Raw genomic sequence first — 7167 nt, 5'->3', positions numbered from 1 at the left:
TCATAATAAATTCACAGCTTAATACAATCAATTCACACTTTAATATAGTCATCACAACTTAATACAATCAATTCATAACTTAATATAGTCAATTCACAGTTTAATACAGAAAATTCACAACTTAATACTATAAGTTCACAGTTTAATATACAAAAATTATACATTTACAACAATATTCTCAACTTTAAAGTTACATTTTAAGACTTTAATTTGTATTTTAATAAAGCAGTTTAAACTCTCATTCACATTATTCATAGCTTAAAAACACATCTGATTTTAATAAAACAGTTTATGCAACCTTTTTAAAACATTTTTATAACCTTTTAAATTTTTTATATAATAAATTAAAAAAATAATGATATTTTTAGAACAATATAATATTCACAGGGTGCAAAAGCACAAAGCGTCAGGACCTTGCCACTACATTTATTATAAAAAAGTTTATAATTAATTTTAAAATGATAAAAAAAAAGTTTAAACCTTATAGTATTGACAAAACTGCAAAAATGGTCCCTGTGGTATGCATTTTTTTGGGGTTTTAGTCCAAACAGTGACTTTTTTGGTTTCGTAGTCCTTTTGGAGTGGTTTGTATGTGAAAATGGTCCCTCTGAAAATTGAAATGACTATAATACCCATGGGGTATTTATTTTTCATTTTTCTTTCATTATTCTTAAAATTTAATATTTATTTATTTATTTTAACAATTAAAAAAATAAAAAAGGTCCCACCTCTCTCTCTCTTTCTCTCTCTCTCTCTCTCTCTCTCTAAGAACCAACTTTTGTGTTTGTATCCATTTTATATTTTGCTTCAAACACATTAAATTGAAGAACTTCCCCAAATCGTTTCTTTAAGTCGTAGATTTTTTGCCTTTTCAAGCTTCAACAATGGTAGCCATGGGAGAAACTTCTCCTTTATGTGGGTATATGTATCAGAAAAGAACTCTGTATATTCTCCCTTTTCTGTTCAAAGCTTCAACCATGGAAGAAACAAAAAAAAATGCAGCTCCTACACCCACTCCTTTTTCTGTCAAAATCACACCAAATGAACTCAAGAAAATCGAGACCCACTACTCCCCTTTCTTGAGATCTAAAACTTACAACCCTTGGTGACGGAGATGCAAACGACTCTTGGTGGCGGAGATGAAGATGGTGGTTTTTCAAGGGATTTTCTGTAGGTGTCAAAATCGCAAAAGGGTTTTTGATGTTGGTGTCTCTTGGTGACGGAGATGATATGTTGCTTATGGTATCATCAAAATCGAGACCCAGTACTTCGACTCACTCACTCTTTTATCAAAATCGCACTAGATCACCCCAAGAAAATCGAGACATACCCTTATGTGCGACTATCATTGATTTGAGTGTGTGGTTTTCATTTCTAGAACGATTTCAAGAGTATTCTTGAGTGTGTATGTGTTTATAAGAGTGTGTTTATGTGTTCTTAAGTGTGTGTGTGTGTTTTGAAGAACAAATCCATGAAAGTTAAATTGTATGTTTATAACTGTGTTTGTGTTCTTGAGTTTTGAAGAATAAGACGAGAGAGAGAGAGAGAGAGAGAGAGAGAATGTGGGTCCCTTTTTTTGATTTGATTTAACATTTATATTTAAATAAAAGAAAAAAATATTTAAGTAAATGGAAAAAACAAATTAAAAGGGCAAAGTAGTCTTTTCAAGTTTACCGAGGACCAATTCTACCATGAAACTAGCCTAAAAGGACCATGAAACCAAAAAAGTCAAGGTTTGGACTAAACCTCAGAAAAAATGCATACCATAGGGACCATTTTTGCAATTTTGTCTATAGTATTTATTTAGATGATATAAATAAGACAAAATTGCAAAAATGGTCCCCGTGGTATGCAAATTTTTGGGGTTTTAGTCCAAACAGTGACTTTTTTGGTTTCGTAGTCCTTTTGGAATGGTTTGTATGTGAAAGTGGTCCCTCCGAAAATTGAAATGACTATAATACCCTTGGGGTATTTATTTTTCATTTTTCTTTCATTATTCTTAAAATTTAATATTTATTTATTTATTTTAACAATTAAAAAAATAAAAAAGGTCCCACCTCTCTCTCTCTCTCTCTCTCTCTCTCTGTGTGTGCAAATACAAACTCAAGAACACATATTCATATTCATGAACACACACTCAAGAACACATACACACTTCAACTACCGTCCGCCACTACCACCGTGTCCTTCGCTTCCTTTTTCTGTAAATTGAATTTTCTGTTAACCTTCACCATCTCCTTCTTCTCCACACACACGAAATCAAATCTGATGAAGGATTTTTCAGATGAACACCTTCAAGAAGAAAAAATCAGATCGAGTGTGTGGATCTCCGATCTCCTCCTCAGATGACAAGCTCCTCCTGTTAAAGCAAGCCCTAACGTCGCCGCCGCCTGGTAGGTCTTCTCTTTTAGCGAAGACAAGCTCAAGGAGATGATGATTTTCAGATCTGAGGACCTCGTTTTCAGATCCAAATATCTCGTTTGCAGATCTGGTAGCGGTGACGAGCTTAAGTTTTTTTCTTCTCGGGTGGTGGTGGCAATGACGATGATGGAGCTGAAGATCTGGTTCGTCTTCTCCGGTATTTTTATGAAGATGGTGGCGATAATCAGAATCTTTACATGAGAAAGGGGGTAGGGGAAACCGAGATCAAGATCAAAGTTCCGGTAAGCTTGATAATCAGAATCTTTTCCTGGTTGTCTTCACATCAAACTCACTCACACACACATACTTGAGTCGCAGGATTTGGTTGTACCCTATGAGTTTGAGAAATTTGGTTTAAATTGTTGATGCAGAATCGATTTTCCTGGTGGGTTCATCCCAATGACATGATTTTGAAGTGTATGAGTTAATCTATGTTGTATGAATCGAGTGTTTGAGAAGGGAGAAATCAGATTTATGATGCTAGTAACGATTATTTTCAAAAAAGAAATCAGATGCTTGTTGTTGATGGATATGATTCTAGACATCTTCTTAGTTTTTGGTTTGATTGTTTCTTGAAGACCGGAAGATAAAAAGGGTGAATACTTCTTGATTTTTAATTTCTTGTTTTGTGAAAAGGACGAGAGAGAGAGAGAGAGAGCCCTTTCATTTTTTAATTATTAAAATAAATAAATAATTATTTGAACTTAAAAAAAATGATTTTAGAAATAGAAAATAAATACCCAAGGGTATTAAAGTCATTTCAGTTTACCGAGGGACCAAATCCGCAACCAAACTAGCTCAAAATGACCACGAAACCAAAAAAGTCAGGGTTTGGACTAAAACCCCAAAAAAATGCATACCACAGGGACCATTTTTGCAATTTTGTCTATAAATAATAGAAAGTATAGGACTAAAAAGGTTAAAAAAAACCCCTCCCATTCATATCTCCATCTAACTCTAAATTTTGATGCACTTAGAAATTTCGTTTGTCGGGTTGATATTTTGTTTTTATAGTATCGTATAAAAAAATTCATTTACATTGTTATTAAAAAGGTTTGTTATTAGATAAGTAAATCAAATGATAAAAAAGGTAACGAGAATTAAATATGGAGTAAAGTTTTCAATGTAAAAACAGTTAATTCTAAATAAATGCGTTTACGAAGGGAGTTTATTAGATAAGTAGTCTTTAGCCCTACTTCGACAACCCTATTGTCCTATTAATTTTTCATTGCTAGTTAATGCTTTGTGTGCTACTTTACACCACCATCAACATCATATTTACTAGGCGAATGCCCGCGCGTTGCGCAGAAACATCTGTATTGTATAGTTGAAGTCTTTACAAAATATGATTTTTTAAATATAACAATAACGTTGTTGTTAAATTTGATATAATAATTTGTATATACTAAATTGATATAATATATAGATTATTTTGAATTATTTGATAATATATACATTTATTATAACTTCATAATCTCAATCGTTTGAATAACTTCTACCTGCGAGTTACACATGAATAAAATTAAATATAATATATGATTTGATGTTATTTATAGTTGTTTTTATTGTTAATTAATTTTTTAAAATTTATTTGCTTAATATTTTAATTTCTATCATTATAATTATTTAAAACATCAAACATTGTTTTTTTTTTATTTTAAAGCTAATAATATAATCATTTATATAGAGTTGTTTTTAACTATTGTTATTGTAAGTATTTTAAACTACTTATTTGGAAACTTTTAACGATTATAAAAATATATTTAAGAAATATTTTAGTTAAATTGAAATTACAATTTAGTTTTTGCTTTTATCACTACAATTTATCACTTTTAACTATTTACAAAATATTCTTTAGTTTTTTTAAATGGAACTGAAATTTATATTTGAGTTGACATTGTAATGCGTAAAAACACCTATATAGTTGAAGTCTTTACAAATATATATTTTTTAAAATATAACACTAACGTCGTTGTTAAATTTGATATAATAATTCGTATATTAATTTGATATAATATATTGACTATTTTGAATTATATGAGAATATATAAATATATTATAACGTCATAATCTTAATCGTTTGAATGACTTCTACTCGCGAGTTACATATCAATAAAGCTAAATATTATATATGGTTTAATATTATTTATAGTTGTAATTTTTAACTAATTTTTTTAAAAATTATTTGCTTAATGTTTTAATTTCTATCATTATAATTATTATATAGAGTTATTTTTTAACTATTGTTATTATAAGTTATTTTAAGCTACTTATTTGAATTTTTTTAAAGATTATATAAATATATTTAGGAAATATTTTAGTTAAACTGATATTACAATTTAGTTTTTGTATTTATCACTTTTAACTATTTACAAAATATTATTTGGTTTTTTTAGTGGAACTGAAATTTATATTTGAGTTGACACTGTATTGTTATATTTAAATTAAAAATTTAAGTATTTTGTCCAAACTGTTCAAAAATTTTAGTTTTAAACTGACAATGGTTTACATGCACCAACATTTTAAATCTAATAAATTAAGTATAATATGTTAAAATTTAAAGACATAACTTTATAAATAGAAGTAAAAATATTATTTTAAAATTGAAATTTAGTCTATTTATGATTACACTTTATGTTTGATATTTATTTAACCTTATTAACAAACTTACAATCATTATTAGAAAGACAAAACAATTTATCACTTCTAACTATTTATAAAATAATCTTTGGGTTGTTTAAGTTAAATAAAATTTATATTTAAGTTGAGCCTATAATGTTATATTTTAATTAATAATTTAAGTATTTTATACAAATTGTTCAAAAATTATACCTTTAAAACGATAATGGTTTACATCCAACAATATATTAAAACTAATAAATTAAGTATAATATGTTAAAAGTTAAAAAAAAATAATAATTTTATAAGTAGAATTAGAATACACTTTAGATTTGATATTTATTTAACCTAATTACCAAATTATAATTATTATTATAAAGAACTTGAAAAGTCATGGGAGTTTCAAATGAATGTGGTGAAAGGAAAAAAGAATGTGGTGAAAGGAAAAAATAATGGGGGTTTCAAATGCATGAGATTCAAGAAAAAATGCTAGCTTTATAACTATATATATATATATATATATATATATATATATATATATATATATATATATATATATATATATATATATATATACCATACATACTTATAACCAAGGTTGTCAAGATCGGGATCCTAAATAGGATCGTTTTTGGGTTTGCAAGATCGGGATCGAGATCCTAAGATCCCACAAAATAAAATAGAATTTTAATTTATAATTTTTAATCATAAAAAATATTTCAAACAATCAATTTTTTGTTCAAAAGTTATAAAAACTTTAAAATATTAGTCATAAGTCACAATACAAATGATAAATGATAAATTGGTAAAGGGTAAAAGACATAAAGTGGTAAAAAAATTTCATTTGCAAAAAATAAAAAATAAAAAATAAAGGAAGGTAGGATCGGATCGGATCTCGATCCTACGATCCTACCTACGATCTTACGATCCTACCTGCGATCCTACCCCAAATACGATCCTTTTACGATCCGGATCGTTTTTCATACCTAGGATCGTAGGATCGTACGATCCTACGATCAGGATCGCGATTTTGACAACCATGCTTATAACGCTAACATTTTTTCTTGAATCTCATGCATTTGAAACCCTCATTCTTTTTTTTTCTTTCACCACATTCATTTGAAACTCCCATGACTTTTCAATTTCTTTATAATAATAATTAAATTGGTAATTAGGTTAAATAAATATCAAATCTAAAGTGTATTCATATATAAATTAAATTTTAATATTAAAATAATATCTTTAATTCTACTTATAAAATTATGTTTTTTAACTTTTAACATATTATATTCAATTTATTAGTTTTAATATATTGTTGAATGTAAACCATTATCATTTTAAAGGTATAATTTTTGAACAATTTGTATAAAATACTTAAATTATTAATTAAAATATAACATTATAGGCTCAACTTAAATATATATTTTATTTAACTTAAACAACCCAAAGATTATTTTATAAATAATTAAAAGTGATAAATTGTAGTGACTTTTTAATAATGATTGTAAGTTGGTTAATAAGGTTAAATAAATATCAAACCTAAAGTGTAATCATAAATAGACTAAATTTCAATTTTAAAATAATATATTTACTTGTATTTATAAAGTTATGTCTTTAAATTTTAACATATTATACTTAATTTATTAGATTTAAAATGTTGTTGCATGTAAACCATCATTAGTTTAAAGCTACAATTTTTGAACAGTTTGGACAAAATACTTAAATTGTTAATTTAAATATAACATTACAGTGTCAACTTAAATATAAATTTCAGTTCTACTAAAAAAACAAATAATATTTTGTAAGTAGTTAAAAGTGATAAATTATAGTGATAAATGCAAAAACTAAATTGTAATATCAGTTTAACTAAAATATTTCCTAAATATATTTATATAATCGTTAAAAATTTTCAAATAAGTAGCTTAAAATAAATTATAATAACAATAGTTAAAAATAACTCTATATAAATAATTATATTGTTACCTTTAAAATCAAAAAATAATGTTTGATATTTTAAATAATTATAATGATGGAAATTAAAACATTAAGCAAATATATTTTAAAAAATTAGTTAAAAATAACAACTATAAATAATATTAAACCATATATAATATTTAATTTTTTTGA

Source organism: Lactuca sativa, chromosome 9 (genome assembly GCF_002870075.4).
Source record: "Lactuca sativa cultivar Salinas chromosome 9, Lsat_Salinas_v11, whole genome shotgun sequence".
Lineage (NCBI taxonomy): Eukaryota > Viridiplantae > Streptophyta > Magnoliopsida > Asterales > Asteraceae > Lactuca > Lactuca sativa.
This window is presented reverse-complemented; position numbering follows the sequence as displayed.